This window comes from Lithobates pipiens, unplaced genomic scaffold (assembly GCF_037356315.1).
Source record: "Lithobates pipiens isolate NorthernLeopardFrog02 unplaced genomic scaffold, aLitPip1_a1.2 Scaffold_1, whole genome shotgun sequence".
Taxonomy (NCBI): domain Eukaryota; kingdom Metazoa; phylum Chordata; class Amphibia; order Anura; family Ranidae; genus Lithobates; species Lithobates pipiens.
The window spans coordinates 181,843,613-181,863,481 of record NW_027507685.1 but is presented as its reverse complement, the minus strand read 5'-3'; positions in this window follow the sequence as shown (position 1 = coordinate 181,863,481).

Genomic DNA, 19,869 nt, shown 5'->3' with positions numbered 1-19,869 from the left:
CTGCGTATGTGTGTGTACTTGGGGGTCTCTATTGAGGGGTTTATGCTGGAAGGGGTTAAAAAACTGCAGGAGGTAGGCTGGAGGGGGGATTTCGGGATGTTAGAGGAGATCTGTACTTTGGGGCATATGGGCTTTTTGGGGGATGTGTAGAAGGAAAAGTGGGTAATTTTTGGTTGTGCTGTAAAATAAAGTGGCCTGTGCATTACACACTCCTGACCCTTGTATTCTGCGCATTAGACACTCTTGAGTCCTGTACCATAAACAATGCATTTTTCATTTCATACTCCTGACCAGTGCACTCTAATTGGGCTGTATACACTATGACAAACTCCTTTCCACTGCATCTAAGAACATTACTCATGAAGATATTTGTCAAGGTAGGTTGGGTGCAGAAATGTAACACATTCATCTTTTAAAAATAGGTGTGGTGAGGTTTGTATATGTCTCTGTCTGTAATGGTTGCCACTAGGGATGAGCTTGATGTTCAGGTCGAACATAAGTTCTACTCGAACATCAGGTGTTTACCGTTCGCCAAAGAGAGAACATTATGGGGCGTTTGTGGAAAATGTCAGCGCCGCAGAACACCCCATAATGCACTGCGAGGTCTCAGTGCATTGCTGTATGATGATTGGCCAACGCATGCACCTGACCTGCATGCTTTGGCCAATCACAATGTGCTCTGCTAAGAGAGCCATAATTGGCCAAAGGCAATCATGGCTCAGGGGGACTAAGTCCACACCCTGCACTATATAAGGCTGCTTTCAGGGCGGCTGTGTGTAGTGCTATTGGTGTGGACAGAGAGATAGCTTGATTTAGATTAAGTAGGCAGGTTATTCAGTTAATATATATATATATATGCCGCAAGCTCCATGAGTGTGATCACGGGTCCCACACACATGTTATCCGCGGGGATACCCGCAATCGTCTCACAAGCATTTCCCCATTCTTCCTAGTGACAGGGAACTGATCACAGCTCCCTGTGTTCGGGAGTGCTGATCAGTGTCGTGACACACGTAGTCCATCCCCCCTATAGTTAGAAAACATCCCTAGGACACACTTAACCCATGCAGCGCCCCTCCTGGTCAACCCCTTCACTGCCAGTCACATTTACAGAGCAATCAATGCATTTTTAATCACACTGATCGCTGTATAAATGTGAATGGTTCCAAAATAGCGCCAAAAGTGTCCGATGTGTCTGCCATAATGTCGCAGTCATGATAAAAATCGAAAATCGCTGATTTCCGCCACTACTAGTAAAAAAATTATATTTTAATAAAAATGCCAAACTAATCCCTATTTTGTAGATGCTATAACTTTTGGGCAAACCAATCAATAAACAATTATTGCAATTTTTTTCCCAAAAATATGTAGAATACGTATTGGCCTAAACTGAGGAAAAAAATGTATTTTATATATTTTTGGGGGATATTTATTATAGAAAAAAGAAAAAAAGAATGCGTTTTCTCAAAATTGTCGCTTTTTTTGTATATATAGCACAAAAATAAAAACCTCAGAGGTGATCAAATACCACCAAAAGAAAGCTCTATTTGTGGGGAAACAAGGAAGTCAATTTTGTTCATGAGCCACGTCTCATGACCATGCAATTGTCAGTTAAAGCGACGCAGTGCCGAATCGCAAAAAGTGCTCTGGGCTTTGGCCAGCCATATATATATATATATATATATATATATATATATATATATATATATATATAAACTCTGCATCCAGTGTAGCCTATATCTACAGTGCATTCATTGGTGTACTGTTTCTAATACACTTCAGGCAGTGTACACAGTATAAAATACAGTGCAGCCATGTACAATTTCTAATACAGTGCAGGCAGTGTATACATTGCCTACTACTTTTCTGGTGGTGTACACAGTATCTAAAACAGTATGTACAGTTTGTACTACACATCTGGTGTTTTACACAGTTCACAATACAGTGCAGCCATAGTACAGTTTCTAATACAGTGCAGGTGGTGTACACAGTACAGTGCCTTGCAAAAGTATTCACCCTCCCTTGCCATTTTTCGGGTTTTGTTGCCTCACATCCTGGAATTAACATGGATTGCTTGAGGATTTGCATTTAATTTACAGAACATGCCCACAACTTTGAAGATGTTTTTTTTTTTTATTGTGAAGCAAACAACAAATAGGACAAAATAACAGAAAAAATCTATGTGAATAACTATTCACCTCCCTAAAATCAGTACTTTGTAGAGCCATTTTTTGCGGCTATCACAGCTTCAAATCGATTTGGATATGTCTCTATGAGCTTTCCGCATCATACCACTAGGATTTTTGCCCATTCCTCCTTGCAAAATTGCTCTAGCTCCTTCAAGTTGGATGGTTTGCACTTGTGAACAGAAATCTTTAAGTCTGACCACAGATTTTCTATTGGACTGAGGTCTGGGCTTTGACTAGGTCATTCTAACACATTTACATGTTTCCCCTTAACCACTTCAATACCAGGTACTTATGCACCTTCCTGCCCAAGCCAATTTTTAGCTTTCAGCGCTGCTGAAATTTGAATGATAATTGCGCGGTCATGCTATAATTTACCCAAACAAAATTGACGTCTTTTTTTCCCCACAAATAGAGCTTTCTTTTGGTGGTATTTGATCGCCTCTGTGGTTTTTATTTAGAAAATTTTGAAAAAAAAAAAGTTTGAAAAAATTGTAAATAAGTAAGTTTTCTCCTGCAATGATGGCACTGGTATGGCGGCACTGACAGGCACTAATAATGGCGGCACCGATGAGGTGGCATCAATGAGGTGACACTGAAGAGGTGGCACTGATGCTAGGTACTGATAGGCGGCACTGATGGGCACTGATAGGCAACACTGATAGGTGGCCCTATTTTGCGGCACTGATGGGCACTCATAGGCAGCACTGGGGGGCACTCATAAGCGGCACTGATGGATGACACGGATGGGCACTGATGGTCACTCATAGGTGGGCACTGATGGACATGGATAGGCACTGAGAGGTGGCACTGATGGACACTGATGGGTGGCACTGATGACACTGATTGGTGTAAATGCAGGGTATCACTTGTCTGATCTGCTGCATAATGTTGCCAGTCAGTGCCCATTTTGGGCACTGATTGGCATATATTTGCCATATTTTTGTCAGGAGAGCCGCCTATCGATCAGCTCACCTGTACTCGCATCTGTCAGGCTCTTCCTGTCGGTGTGTCTGTCTGTTAGACTGACACAACGCACTACGGATTGCCACGATGAGCGCGGCGGCTGTTATCCTCCTGGAAATCATTTGACTATATTTTGCTATAGGCCGGGCTGGAAGTGGTTAAACCACTCAAGTGTTGCTTTAGCAGTGTCAGTTCTGCTGAAAGGTGAACCTTCGTCCTAGCCTCAAATCACACACAGAGTGGTACTGGTTTTGCTCAAGAATATCCTTGTATTTAGCACCATCCATCTTACCCTCAACTCTGACCAGTTTCCCAGTCCTGACTGCTGAAATACATTCCCATAGCATGATGCTGCCACCACCATGTTTAACCACTTCAGGCCCGGAGGATTTGGCAGCTCAATGACCGGAGGACTTTTTACAATTTGGCACTGCGCTGCTTTAACTGGTAATTGCGTCCTTTCTTTCCCATAAATAGAGATTTATTTTAATGGTATTTGACTGCCTCTGTGATTTTTACTTTTTTTCGATATAAACGGAAAAAGACCGAAAATTTAGAAAAAAAATTACATTTTCTACTTTTTGTTATAAAACAAATGTAATAAATTCAGTTTTAGGCCAAAATTTATTCAGCCACATGTGTTTGGTAAAAAATATGTCAATAAGAGTATAATTATTGGTTTGCGCAAAAGCTATAGTGTCCTTATAGGGTACATTTTCTGTAATTTACGCAGCTTTTAGTTTATGACTAAAGACAAGAGAGAGAGGCGCCTCTGAGTGTAGACTGTAAAATTCTTATTTAATGCACAGGTGGTTAAAAACACTCACATTAAGTAGTAAATTAACAGGCAATGTAAAGATTCCAAACCGGAGGGAGACCCTCGATGTGACATCTGTATCCCTTGCGCTGGGGGAGTCCTGTCGGCGTATGTCCGCTCCTGGGGGCTGTGCTTAGAAGTGCAGAGCCGACCGATGTAGAGCAGCGAGCGTTAGTCCGAGGCATGGAACGCACGAGGAACTCCAGGCGACGGGAGATGACGTCACAGGGGATGCGACGCGTTTCCTGAGCTGGCAAGACCGTGTATGACAGGAAGGCTGCGCTCCTTTATCAAGCTGCCAAATTTTATGAGCGCCATAATACTTGTATTTAGTTTATGACTGCCTGTCTCATTTGATGAGGTGCTAAAATACATTGAATATTTTATTTTTTTGTGATTGAAAAATGACAAAAAAAATTACTAGGGCTGTGGAAATTAAAGATTAATTCCTCGAAGATTGATTCCCCCGCCGGCTTCCGGGTCTTCAAGGAGTTCCATCAGACATCGACGTCCCCGGACTCCTCCCCCCTTCCCCAAGTGCCTCTGTCTGCTAACGAAGGGGAAGGGGGAGGAGTCCGGTGACATCAAAGTTCTGAGGGGAGGAGCTACGTATGATGTCACCCGCTGCTACCCTACAGAACTAACACGATAGTCGGCTTTACATGCTGTGTTTTTTTCATCTTTATGTGAGTAGTTTGTGTTTGAGCACAAAAATTAATTCAGATACTTAAGCGGTGAGGACTTAGATCTTTTCCTTCCTCCCATGACCTGGTGTCCTTGCTGAGATCTAAGGAGACATGAGAGAAGTTTATGGTCCGTGTTAACCCTTTTGATACCCGCTTGCATGACCCTCTGTTTGCAAAGGGGTCCATGCCATAAGGTGAGAGTGCTTAGTTAGATCGAAGGTGGAGGGTTTGTCACGCTACTGTGAAAAAAAAAATTACTTACATCAGTACTACAGTTTGAATTTAAAATGTATTTGTGTGAACTGTGAAGTTAAGTCATGGATTGTAGAAACAAACTAGTGTCGGGTGATTGTATATAGTGTATACCACATTAACCACTGACTAATGCAGAGTTGCAATGCAAGGAGATCAGCTAAAAGTAGTTGGATCTGTATGTACATTATAATTAATCGAAATTCGTTGATTAATCGATGAAAAAAAAATCGATTAATCAAACAGGAAAATTTTAATCAGTAACAGCCCTAAAAATTACACAAAGTTTTCACTTTTTGGGAGCCTAGCTGCATACAGGACAGGGAAAACCAATCACCTCCTTCAGAATTTCTAAGGGTGAAAATTCTTGATTTCACTTCTTACTACCTATCACAGTTTTGAAGGCCATAAAATGCCAAGATAGCACAAAATCCCCCCAAATGACCCCATTTTGTAAAGTAGACACCCCAAGCTATTTGAGAGGCATATTGAGTCCATTAAATATTTTATATTTTGCCCCAAGTAGCAGGAAAATGTATTTTTTATTATTTTTTTTTGCACAAAGTTGTCACTAATGATCTATTGCTCAAACATGCTATGGGCATATGTGAAATTACACCCAAAATTACATTCTGCTGCTTCTCCTGAGTACGGGGATACCTCATGTGTGAGACTTTTTGGGAGCCTAGCTGTGTACAGGACCCCAAAATCCAAGAACCGACTTCATGCTTTCTAATGCCGCGTACACACGATCGAATTGTATGACGTACTTAGTCCGTCATACAATCCGGCGGACAATCCGGCGGACTTTCTACCGAACGGACTTGGCCACACATGGATACACAAACAGTCCGACGAAAGCTTGCGCGATGACGTACAGCACGTACGACGGGACTAGAAATAGGAAGTCCAAGACACAGCAAAGCACCCTTTGGGCTCCTTCTGCTGACTTTGCATTAGTGGAAGTTTGGTTAGAGACGATTCGCGCTTTTCAGACTTCAGCTTAATTCGTCCGTTATTTTTTTATTTATTTATTCTCGAATTGGAATATTAATCATAAGATGAGGATGAATAAAGACATTTGTGATAACTCTGTGTGAATATAAGCAGCAAAGCAACTTCACTTTTCTCGCATTATGAAGAAGAAAAGAATGTGCTATATTAAAAGATCACAAAATTAGCAGCATGACGAATATGCTAGCTTCAATACGAACACTAGTTTTACAAGACAGAACGCTTCCGCCCTGTAAATCCTTTCTGGGCATGCGCCATTCTTAGTCCGTCGGACTAGCATACTGACAAACGTATTGTATTTGAAACCAAAGTACGACGGGAAGATTGGTGTGCAAACCGGCCTTCTTAGTACTCCGGACTTCACGCTTAAAAAATGTTTTGGGAACATTGCAATTTTTTATTATTTTTACAAAATGTTGTCACTAAATGATATATTGTTCAAACATGGCATGGCTATATGTGGAATTACACCCCCAAAATAAATTTTGCTGCTTCTCCTGAGTACGGGGATACCACATGTGTGGAACTTTTTGGCAGTCTAACCGTGTACAGGACCCTGAAAACCAATCACCGCCTTCAGGCTTTCTAAGGACGTACATTTTTGATTTCACTCCTCACTACCTATCATAGTTTTGGGGGCTATGAAATGCCCAGTTAGCACAAACCCCCCCCCCAAATGACCCCATTTTTGAAAGTAGACACCCCAAGATATCTGCTGAGAGGCATGTTGAGTATTTTGCAGCTTACTTTTTGTCACAAAGTTTTGAAAATTAATTTGAACCCCCAAACATTACATTTTTTTTAAAGCAAAGGCCCTACAGATTAAAATGGAGGGGATTGCAGCCTAGTAGACAATAGCTTTGCTCTCGTACTTTGATCTGAGCATGCGTGCCACTTTGTCCAATCGGAATTCTCTACAAACGATCGGAAAAAGTCTGATCGGATTTTGTTGTCGGAAAATTTGAGATCCTGCTCTCAAATTTTTTCCGTCGGAATTTCCAAAGGTAAGAGTCTGATAGAGTCCCCACACGATCGTATTTTCTGACAATATAATCCGATCGGACCTTTCCGTCTGAATTTCCGACCGTGTGTACAAGGAAATTCCGACCACAAAATCCGTCAGATTTTTTCCAACGGATTTTGTCTGAAACTGGTGTTACATACACGCGGTCGGACAAAGTTGTCGGAAAATGCGATCGTTCAGAACGTGATGACGTTCGTTCATTACAACGGGACTACGTTCAGCCTAGTAGCCAATAGCTTTGCTCTCGTACTTTGATCTGAGCATGCGTGGCACTTTGTCCGATCGGAAAAAGTCAGATTGGATTTTGATGTTGTCGGAAAATTTGAGATCCGACGGAAAAAATCTGATAGAGCCCACACACAATCGGATTTTCCGACAATATAATCCAATCGGACTGTTTCCGTCGGAATTTCCGACCGTGTGTACAAGGGCTACGAGTACCTGAACTTTCTTCCTGACCCTCTGATCCCAATTTAAGAGACTGTTTGTTGTCTACGTTTTGCAAATAAAAATCCCTTTATGCGGATTTGTCGTCAGTCTCTGAGTTTACTGGGCCATCTACCACGGGAACCCCTAGACACAGATCAAGGAGGAGAAGGTAACGGTAAACCCAATCAAACCAGAAGCTCCTTCAGGGGTTAGTGCTACAATTTTTTTTTGTGTTTTTGTGTGTTTTTTTTTTTTTCACTTTTTTCATGTTTATAAAAACTGTCAAAAAACTGTAAACTGAACGTTGCAGATTAGGATCTCTCAAAATGTGATGGCCATCACATCTTTTGAGACCATGAGACCCTGTGTTAGTGTGCCTATGACTGTGTGGTGCTGTACCCTATGCTAAAACTCCACTAGTGTGTGGCAGCGTTTGAAATATTCAGCAATGCAGAAACCAGGTTGGTCAGGAGGGACAATAAAAGCGGGTGTCACGCCTAAATCTGCGTTTTCTGCAGCCACATCTTTTTTGGGGGTTTCTTTGGGTAGGGGTACCAGGGAAGACAAAAAGAAAATGTCGCTCATGCAGCCGGCTCACTGCATTTGGATTGGGAAGTTGGGCAAGAGCACTGTCTGGAAACAGTAGGGCTCTAAAGATCTCTTCCTGGAATTTAAGGAAGGATCCAGTCCATCCTGAAGCTCTGTATAGCACATGAGCGTTCAGCAAAGCCAATTGAAATAAGTATGCAGACACTTTTTTGTACCAGCATCTGGCCTTACGGGCAATTAGGTGGCAAAAACTGGTCATTGAGGTCCACTCCTCCCATATTAAGGTTGTATTTGTGGACACAGAGGGGTTTCTCCACAACACCAGTTGAATTTGGATTGCCGTGTCTGCGTGAAGCGAGGACAGAACAAAAATCATTCTGTAAATCCCTCCACTTCACTGCTAACAAATTATTACACCTCAAGCAGGCTCTCTCCCCCATCTAAGTCGGGATTCTACAAACCGTTGGGGGAAGCCCCAGTGATTAGATCGCACGGTGCCACATGCGCCAATTCCATAATCAAAAAGGTGACTAAAAACTGGCATGCTTGTGTAATAATTGTCCATGTACGAGTGGTACCCCTTTCGGAAAAAGAAGTCTCACACTATCTTACCAGCGCTTCCTATGTAGTCTGGGCAATTCTCTGGCTCTACGTGACTATCTTTTCTCTCGTAAACCATAAAACTATATGTATAGCCTGTGGCCCTGTCACAGAGCTTATACATCTTGACCCGTATCTAGCATGCTTGCTGGGAAGATACTGTCTAATAGACAAGCGGCCAGAAAACTTAATCAGGGACTCATCAACACAGAGAACTTCATCGGGATTAAACAAGGGTGAAAAACATTGGTTGAAGTGGTTTACGAGGGGGGCCGAATTTTGTAGAGCCGATCAAATCCAGGGTCACCCCGAGGATGACAGAGTTCATTGTCACTGAAGTGCATGAACTGCAAGATCTGCTTGTATTGTGTCCTAGTCATGGAGGCAGAGAACACGGGCATATGGTGAATTGGGTCAGTGGACCAATATGATCGCAACTCACTCTTTTTCGTTATGCCCATGAGGAGGGATAGGCCCAGAAAGGTCTTAAATTCGGGAACTGTAATTGGTCTACAATCTCCGGCAAGGGACAACTGGGGATTAGCGGTAATGAATTGACCAACTTACAAATTGCTTTGGTCCACAATAGAGCTATAGAGGTCTATCAACTGTTTTCACCTGAATTCCGGGTTGGCCAGTGAATGGGGGAAGTACAGATGCTGCAGAAGTGGTGGGTTCCCAATTAGGATTGGCGAATGCAGCAGGAAGGGCACTATGAGCTCGACGGGTCTGTGTTTGTGTTCTTCTTGGTGGCAGCAGGACACCATTTGTGCTTGCAACTTCGTCAGCATGAACTGCACTTATGGGACTCGCCACATCACCACATGTTACTGCAGTGCTGGATGTACGATCAGGATGTACTATGTACTAGGCCGCTGGTGCTTGCCAGTTCCCCAGAAGGAATAGCGCCGCTATTACTGGCTCTCTGCTCCATACAAGGGACCTGCGGTTCTTGCACCTCAACGACAGCAGAAGAAGATCGGGGTCTGGTACGCTTGACCTTGGCAGGGACCACAACTCCATTGTCAGAGCTATCTGTCAGGGTATCACTGCTGTATATAGGTTCGTATTCTGAGCCTGAATCTAACAGATGAGTAACTTCCTCTTCACTATCTGTCATGCTCAGAAACGTGTAGGCCTCTTCACTAGTGTACCTTCAATTTGCTATTTTGGGCTCTAAATTTATTGGTGCACTAGTGAGACCCACATGTAAAAAAGCTTCTGACTGTAAACGGCTAATTCAAAAGCTACCAAAAAAATTGTTATGTCGCGTACACACGATCAAACAATCCACCTGTGTGTGGGCTCCGGCTGACTTTTTTTCCCCCAAAGTACGGCGGACTTAGAAAGTAGTTTTAACTCAAAAGAGTCCGGCGGACAATCCGGCCGTGTGTGTGCTAGTCTGCCGGACTTTTGAAATGAACGGACTTTCCCGCACACGGAGGAAAGTCCGTTCATTTTGAACGTGGCTCCAGGTAGCCGGGACTAGTGAAGGAAGTCAATGTCGCTGCCTCCGCCGGCGAGATTGACACGTCGCTGGCCCCATCACCTGGTATGGACTTAAAGGGGAAGCCCTACGCTGAAAAAATGGCGTGGGGGTCCCCCCAGGTCCATACAAGACCCTTATCCGAGCACGCAGCCTGGCCGGTCAGGAAAGAGGGTGAGGACTGAGCCATACCAGGCCGCATGCCCTCAACATGGGGGGGTGCTTTGGGGAAAGGGGGGCCGTGCGCTCCACCACCCCAAAGCACCTTGTCCCCATGTTGATGAGGACAAGGGCCCTTATCCCGACAACCCTGGTCGTTGGTTGTCGGGGTCTGCGGGCGGGTGGCTTATTGGAGTCCGGGAGCCCCCTTTAATAAGGGGCCCCCAGATACTGGCCCCCACCCTATATGAATGAGTATGGGGTACAATGTACCCCTACCCATTCACTTGTGAAATTTTTTTTAATAAAACACAACACACAAGGGTTTAAAATAATTTATTGCACAGCTCCGGGGGTCTTCTTCCATCTTGGGGGGTCTTCTCACCGGACTCCTCCGCTATTTTCTGCTCGCTCTTTTACTAGTGGAGGAGCTTTCTTCTTCGTCGCCTCCCAGGGGTCTTCTTCTGACTTCGGGGGTCTTGTCCCCCTCTTTGATTCTTCTTGCCGAGCCTCCGTTTTCTTCCTTTAGCTCAGTTACTAGCGGTGGCCCGGTCTTCTGTCGCCTCCACCGCCTCTTCTTCCAATTTCGGGGGTCTTGTCCCCCTCTTCGGTTCTTCTTGCCGGGCCCCCGCTCCTTCTTCCAGCTCTTTTACTGGCAGTGGCCCAGTCTTCTGTCGCCGCTGTCTTCGCCGCTGTCTTCGCTGCCTTCTCTTCTTCTGTTCTTCTCTTCTTCTTCCTTGAGATGTTGACTCGCCGCAGTTAACGGCGATATGCCGCAAGTGGCGGCTCCCGTGCGCATGCGTGGGAGTGACATCACCGCGGCTCCGACGAATGACAGCGCCGGAGCAGTGAGACCCACCAAGAAGATGGAGGCTCTGGACTACAGGGGACAGCGGTAGACTTGTGCACAACGGAAAATTTTGTTTAGTTTCGGTTCGTTGTCATTCGTAAAATACATCATTTCGTTCTGTTATATTCGTTATGTTACGTTAATACGTTTTCGGATAATTCTTTATTATTATTATTAGAGTGTCGAATTCATTTATTCGTATTAGTTGAAATTCGCTATTTATGTATGTATAGACATTCGTGATAATGATTCGTAGTTTGTAAAGTCGTTTGTTTATTGAATGTTTTAACACACACAATGACAATATCTCTTCTCCTCGGCTCAAATACAATACAACACCCTTCTAATTCAGTTCTCAGGAATGCACTTTGCCAGTAATCCATCCTCCGGCACAAAATTAATTAGCTGACTGGACTATAAGATTTACTTTGAGCTGACCTTTTGTTTCATTAGATCTTTAAAGAATTACCGAATCATGTCGAATTCATTCAAATTCATTCGTTATATTTCTTTCGTATTTGTTGTTAGTCGTTATTTTTTTATTCGGACATTCGGATGTATCCGAATGTCCGAAAGATGCAAAATTCGGCCGAATTCCGATTAGTTACAAAATGAATTGCACAAGCCTAGACAGCGGTGACTTCGCTGGCTCCTGTGTCAGGTAAGTGACACATAATGGACTACTATGCGATGCATAGTAGCCCATTATGCTTTACCTTTGCAGGGAATCAAAGAGGAAGTAAACCCATCAGGGTTTACTTCCTCTTTAAGTGATGCAATGCTTCACATTTGAAAAAGAGAAAAAATATGAAAAAAGAGACTTTGAGCTCTGTTGGTTGGCTGAATAAAAAATATTTTATATTTACTAGGCACATTTCTTATGATTATTATGATCACAATTCAGTAAGAAATATGTATAAAACCAGCGTACATTTCCTTTAAGATTCTTGAATGTGAGCATTTGTGAAGAATCTAGAATACAGGGTTTTAACTGGTTCATATAAAGCATGTGCTTACTTCTATTTGTCGTAAATCATGTTGTAATTCTAGAAACAAAGCCTGTCCTATTTAGCAGTATGTCAACTGCCTGAAGTGAACATGTCATGAAAGAAATACAGAGGGTGACAGAGCTGACCACATTCTGCAAATTCTGGTTGTTATACCAATCCAGGGACTTTAATAATTTGAGTCACTGATCTAAAACAAGTATGCAGATGAAGAATGTTAGAGAAGTCCCTACCTGAAAGCTTGTGCCACATCACTCCCTCAAAGTATGACAGTTTGTCAGCAACAGGAATACCATAAAATCAGAATGCAAGAAATGAATGAATTCACAGCTACAGAATTACATGCTCGTGTGTTTGACTGAAATAGAATATTCTACAAATAGCATTAAACAAACAATTAAGGTTATGTATTCATGTTTCTGTAAATGAATAAAGAAGTTTCCTGTGGAGTGAGAGAGCTAAGTCCAACAGTTCCTAACCTTACAACATCATTAGGGTTGTCCCAATACCACTTTTTTAAGACCGAGTACAAGTACCGATACTTTTTTTCTCGTCGATACCGATTAACAATACTTTTTTTAATGTCATGTGACAGTGGCACTAATATGCAGCGCTGATGACACGTGGACTGTGTCAGTAGTTTTATTTTTTACATTATTTTAATTTCAATAATTTTTTATTGGTAAGAATCGGTTTACAATAAAATGGTAGAAGACAATCCATACATTTGAACAGCAATAAACATATAAAAGTCACTGTATATTGTATTGATCAACATCCGCAAATAGAACAAAACAAAACAAAGAGGGACAATTAGCATTTTGATTAACCTCTAGGAGGTTGGTAATCCATTAAACAATTTCACTAGACTACTAAAGTATTCTGCTGACTAGAGTGTAGTGAGAGATATACCATACGTTCCAGCCAGACCATTTTTCGCTCATCGTTTGATAATTACCTTGGGTTGCTGAAAAAAGTGTTTTATATGTAGCATGGGTATTTGTTGTCTCTATGATTTCCTGAAAGGATGGAGGGTTTGCTTCCCTCCAGTGGCGTAGTATTACCAATCTGGTGCTGAGGAGAATATGTGTGGCTATGGTTCTAGTTTGTGGTGAAATCTGTTCTATACCTAGAGATAATATAGCCATAGCCGCATTAGGGGTAACTATCGATCCAGTAAGGGTAGAGATCAGGTGAAATATTTTAGACCACAACTGGAGTAAGGCAGGGCAGTTCCACAGAATGTGGTGCAGTGTGCCAATTCCTCCGCAATTCCTCCAACAAAGGGGGGAATTTTGCGAGGCATATTTGGAGATTCTATAAGGTGTTAAGTACCACCTCAACATTAATTTATGAGTTATTTCCCAAAGGTTAGCACTTTTAGTTGCCTTAAAGGTATTTTGTAGGGCTTTTTCCCATTGGGCTGCGGGGTACTCTGCACCAAGATCTCGCTCCCATGCCTTTACGTCAGTGAATTTTTCAAAACTTGTCTTAGAGTGCAAAAGGCAGTAGAATAGGGATATACTCCTTATATGAGTATGATGATTAGTAAGATAAAGGACTGCTCGCCACGGTAATTGTATGTTAGGGTTGGGGTTTTTTGTAAGAAAGTGGATTACTTGCAGATACCTGTAATGATCGTTATCCTCTAGTCCGTGTTCTGTTTGGAGTGCTGCAAATGTTTTAGGTGATGGGCCTGCCATTAAGTCTGTTATGTTTTTGATACCCCTGGCCCTCCATTTAGCTACAGTTAAGTCTGGAATCAACAATGGAATACACAAGATTGGAAATGGTATGGCTTTTACCACCTGCTCTGAAAAATCTAAAGATGAGAACTGTTTCCATATACTTAAGGTGGCCTCCATGGTGATAGGCAGGTGTGTATGGGCCTAGGGGAGAGGTTTGTAAGATAAAATATCTTTTTACATTATTTTTTATTATTTTTTTACATTTTTTTTTAATTCAATACTTTTTTTTGGGGGGGGGGGGGGGGTGGGGGGATGGACAGTGTCAGTGTGTCTTTTATTATATTTTTTATTATTTTTATACATTTAACCTTTTTAATATTTATTTATTACAATTCTTTATTTTTATTTTTATTATTAGCCCTGTTGGGGGTGGCTTTGGTGAGATATCAGGGGTCTTAACTGTATAGATTTCAATAAAGCAGCTGAAAGCCACAGGAGGGAGAGGAGGAGAAGCATCTGTGAGCTGCTTTATTGAAATCTATACAGGGAGATCAGTGATTGCAACTCCTCCTCAGTGCCGCACCAATCACCCCTGACTGTCCAGGTATTGGCTTAAACAACCACTTGGGCAAAAGCTCAGTATCGGTATTAATAGCGATACTAGTATAGGTATTGGGACAACCCTAAATATCATAGTTGCATAGTTGATAAGGTTAAATAAAGACATCGGTCCATCCAATTCAACCGGTGTGGGTATGGGTGTATGCATTTACAGTATGTGTCTACTATTTCCCATATCCCTGTATGTTGTTTGCCATCTTATGCCGCGTACACACGATCAGAATTTTGGTTGGAAAAAGCTCTGATGGTTTACCCGATGGACTTCCGACGGGATTTCACTCAAGCTGTCTTGCATACACACGGTCACACCAAATTCCAACCGTCAAGAAAGTGGTGACATACAAGACGTACAACGGGACTAGAAAAAGGAAGTTCAATAGCCAGTAGCCAATAGCTTCTGTCTCGTAGTTGAATCTGAGCATGCGTGGATATTTGCGCGTCGGAGTTACATGCACACGATTGGAATTTCCAGTAGAAACTTTTTCCATCGTAAAAATTGAGAACCTGCTCTCAATCTTTTGCTGGTGGAAATTCAGCCAAGAAAATTCCGATGGAGCATGCATGCGGTCGCATTTTCCGATGAAAAGCTCTCATCTGTGTTTTGCTGGGAAAAATTCCAACCATGTAGGCGGCATAAAGCCCCGTACACACGAGAGGACTTATGTCCGACAGACCTCCAAAGGAGTTCCGACGGAGTTCTGGCGGAGTTCTGGCGGACTTTTCGACCGAACGGACTTGGACACACACCATCACACCAAACTCCGACGGAGTCGAACGTGATGACGTACGACTGGATTCGAATAAGGAAGTTCATAGCCAGTAGCCAATAGCTGCCCTAGCGTCGGTTTTAGTCCGTCGGAGTAGCATACACACGAGCGGATTTTTCGAAGGGGACCGGGTCCGGCGGAGTTCCGTCGGGAAAATTTGAAGCATGCTTCATTTCTAAAGTCCATCAGACTTTTGCGAAGCTAAAGTCCGTTGCAGCCCACACACGATCGGATAGTCTGACGGACTCGGTCTGACGGACTTTGGATGTTGAAAAGTCCGCTCGTGTGTACGGGGCTTTAGAGTTTTTTTAAATTGAGTTTTTCTTTGAAATGATCATTTAAAAAAGAAATATCATTGTTCGAACACAGATCCTTAGCACTGACAACAATTAATTTTAAAAGTTCAGTTTATTTTAATGAATGCATCTAAAAATAGATTTAAAATAGATTTTTTGGTATAAAAGTATCCTTAATAGACAGTGGCTGATAAATAGTTTTAGAATTATATAGCACAGTCTGTATCCTTGCGTACAGGGAAGGAATAGAATGCAGGATCACCAGTTTTTGGAGCAAAAGGCAAAATGTCTTCAAGTTCAGTCACACAATCCAAAAATCATAGCTTGTTTTAATATGCCAGATAATTTAGTGGCCATTTTATCTGTAGAGTGAGAGAGGTACAGTATATTACTCAGAAGCTGTATTATCTTCCACATCTCTGAACCTGGTTCTACATAACTCTACAAATTAGATTTGGCCAAATTTAAACACTGCTAGTAGTAATCAGGCTGTGTAGGGCTTCTACATGGAGTAAGAGAAGGCCTGTCTGCAGTCAATGCTTTGCTAAGCTCTCATGTGTATTGAGCCAGGCAGATTAATATACTTATTCCACACTATATAAAGCAGATCTAAACTCATTACACACCATAATAGGATTTTTGTGCTCACCGTAGAAATTATTCTTCTTTCATCTTTGGGTTTTCACTGCACACTATACAGGAGTACTGGACAATGGAAAACAAAAACAAAAAAACTGTAATGTAAACCCTTGTACATCCAGCATGCCTCAGTTTTGTAGCAAAGCAGTACCAAAAGTATGATCAGAAACACAAAGGGGGGCTGTTTCTTAACCACTTGCTGGCTGCCCACAATAGATATAGAGCGGCAGGGTGGCCACTTCCTGGCCTGATGCGTGCACGTGCGCCACCGGCAGCCCGCTCCCGCTGTAATCACACAGGAGCCCAGTGGCAGGTCGCACCCGCTGATTGTTCAGTACACATGCAGAACCGTTCTGTCAGTAGGGAAGGCATTGATCCTGTTTTCCTTCTAAGCAAGGACACGGATCTATGCCTTTTTAACTACTTGCTTACTGGGCACTTATACTCACCTCCTGCCCAGACCAATTTTCAACTTTCAGTGCTGACGCATTTTGAATGGCAATTGAGCGGTCATACAACACTGTTCCCAAATTAAATTTTTATCATTTTTTTCACACAGCTAAAGCTTTCTTTTGGTTTTATTTAATCACAGCTAGGGTTTTTATTTTTTTTCCTAAAAAAACAAAAAATATGGATGTAGCACTTACCCCCGAAGGAGCTGCTGGTTTTAATTGGGCCTGCACTCTACCTAGAAACCCCACTGTCTTGGCTCAATCCCCTTGGCACAGCTGTGGTGCAATGTAAAACAGTACAATATACAACAATGCAAAGTACCTGTATTGTACCCTCAGGATCCGCTGTCTCCACCTGGTGGGGAAAAGCAATACACCACACAACTGGATACTTAACCAGAAATATTGTTTACTGTAAATATTTCAACAGGTGGTTACAGTAATTGTGCTGTCATCCCAATATAGGACAACAGCACAATATATTTCAATAAAACAGGATATAACATAACATATATATGTACAGTAAATCTATTTAAATGAACCTGGGAGCTCCCCTTGGCTTTAAAGGCTATACCTGAGGCCTCATTTAAAGTACTTAAGTCCAGGGGTTTTCTTTTCCTCGCTAGCTCAAATCACTACTCTGTATTTGTAATCCAAAGTAATATGAAAGATTAAGCTGAAATGATCCTGGTGTAATTCCCAGGAGTCCACACACGGACTCCTGGGTAACAAGGTTAACCTTCAGAATCCAAACAGTCGCTTCCTGTACAAGTCTTTAGGTTGTTCTGAGGTAAATCATAAACAGGTGCCTTACCCATATTTGGTCACTAGATGGCTCTAGTGCGAAACCACAGTAATGTCCATATACTTCACATTAAACATGCATGGCCACATCAGTAAACAATAATGTCAGCATGGAAAATTAAAAAAATAAAAACAAATCATGTTTCATTGGTTGTTATAAAATTTAGCAAACAGGTAATTTTTCTCTTCATTGATATGAGCTGATGAGGCGGCACTGGTGGGCACTGATATGCTGCACTGGAGGGCACTGATAGACACAGATAAGGTGGCTCTGATAGGCACAGATAAGGCGGCATTGATGGGGACAGATAAGGCGGTACTGATGGGCACAGATAAGGCAGCACTGATGGCCACTGATAAGATGGCACTGATGGGTGGCACTGATGGGCACTGATAGGTGTTACTGATAGGTACCACTGATAGATGGCACTGATGGGCACTGATAGGTGGCGCTGATAGCTGGCACTGATGGGCACTAGTAGGTGACACTGATGGACAGCACTGTTGATGAGACACTGATTGGCGACAATAATGGCACTGTGGGCAATGATAGGTGGCACTTCGGGCACTGGTAGGTGGTGCTGGTGGGCACTAGTAGGGCGCACTGTTGTGCACTGGTAGGTGGCACTGGCAGATGGCACAGATGGGCACAGATGAGCTGGCGGCAGCTGTCCTTGATAGGGACCGATGTCCCTCTGACAGCCGCTGGTGATCGGCCAATTACTGGCTCTGTTTACATCACATGATCAGCTGTCATTAGTTGACAGCTGATCATGTGGTAAGGGGTCAGGATCAACCCTTTACTCCAATCTGTGATCAGCCGAATCTCAAAGACTCGTTGATCACAGAGCGCGCCGCGCACGCCCTGAAGGGGATGTGCAGGCTGCTCAAATACGGGAGGACGTCTATTGACGCCCTCCCGGCAAAGTAGGTCCACGCTGTAGCCGTCACTCGGCTATAGCACGGATCTGAGGAAGTTAATCACTTAAGGCCAGAAGGATTTACCCCCTTAATGACCAGGCCATTTTTTTGTGATACGGCACTGTTTTGCTTTAACTGACAATTGCGCAGTTGTACTTGTGACGCTATACCCAACCAAAAATGTACATCCTTTTTTCCCCACAAATAGAGCTTTCTTTTGGTCACCTCAGCGGTTTTTATTTTTTGCACTATAAACAAAAAAAGACCAACAATTATAAGGAAAAAAAACTGTATTTTTTACTTTTTTCTATAATAAATAAACAAAAAAACAAAAAAAAAAAAGTCTTCATCAGTTTAGGCCAATATGTATTCTTCTACATAATTTAGGTAAACAGAATTGCAATAAGCGTATATTGATTGGTTTGTGCAAAAGTTATAGCGTCCACAAAATAGGCATATTTTTATGACATTTTTATTATCTTTTTTTTTTTTTTTTTACTAGTAATGGTGGTGATCAGCGTTTTTTTGTGGGACTGCAACATTGCGGTGGACTGATCGGACACTTTTGACACTTTTTTGCTATAAAATGCACTGATTACTGTACAAATAACACTGGCAGGGCCACTAGGGGAGATCAAGGGGTTAAGTATTCCCTAGGGAGGTGTTTATAACTGTGCAGGGAGGGGACTGACTGGGAGTAGAAAGTGGTCACTTTTCCTGATCATTAGGAACAGCAGATCTCTCTCTCTCTTCCACTGTCAGCAAGCTTGTTTACATTGACAGATCCCCAATCTGGCTCTCTGTGGAGTGATCACTGGTGGACATCGGATATTCGCTGGCCATGCGCATGAGCTCCCCTGCCACATTTGCAATAGTATTTAAAGGGACTGCCGTACCAATACAGCGATTTGTGGTTAAAAGCACCTCCCCCACACTACACAAGCACTGGCTAGGAACACATTTAACCCTTTGATTGCCCTTGATGGTAACCCCACCACAGCCATTGTCACTAGTACAGTGACCAGTGGTGGCTGTTGCTTAATATTTTTTGGGGGGCGGCAACCAGCCTGGCCCCCTCACTCGCACTATCCACCCCCCAGCGCTCGCTCAATCGTTCGCTCAATCGAAGGCGGCGATGCACTCACACTCGCTCAATCGAATGTTTTGGAAGGCGGTGATCAATGGCGTTTCCTTACGTTGCGGTAGAGGTGTTAGGAGGAGGTTTGCAGAGAGAAGAGCTGGGGTTGCTTCTTCTCCTACAGGCCGAACAGGATGCGGGCCCTGAGACTCAATTGGCTGGGAGTCCTAATTTATAGATTCTGGTATAGATACTGGAATTTTTTTTTTATACTAGTAATGGCGGTGATCAGTGCCTTATAGTGGGACTGTGATAGTGTGGCAGGAAATCTGACACTAGATGACTCCGGCTGGGGGGTACACTATCTGACACTGACATCAATAATGACACCAATACAGTGATCAGTGCTAATACTAGTCTAACCAGGCTAACTGTCACTGTTTTAATGACAATGGCTGGGAAGGGGTTAAGAACTACGGGCAATCAAGGATTTTAATGTTTATTGTGCATTATGTGCTGCTTTTACTAAGCGATCTTGCTGTTATTTGCCTTCTTTGAAGAAAATAAAAGACAGCAAG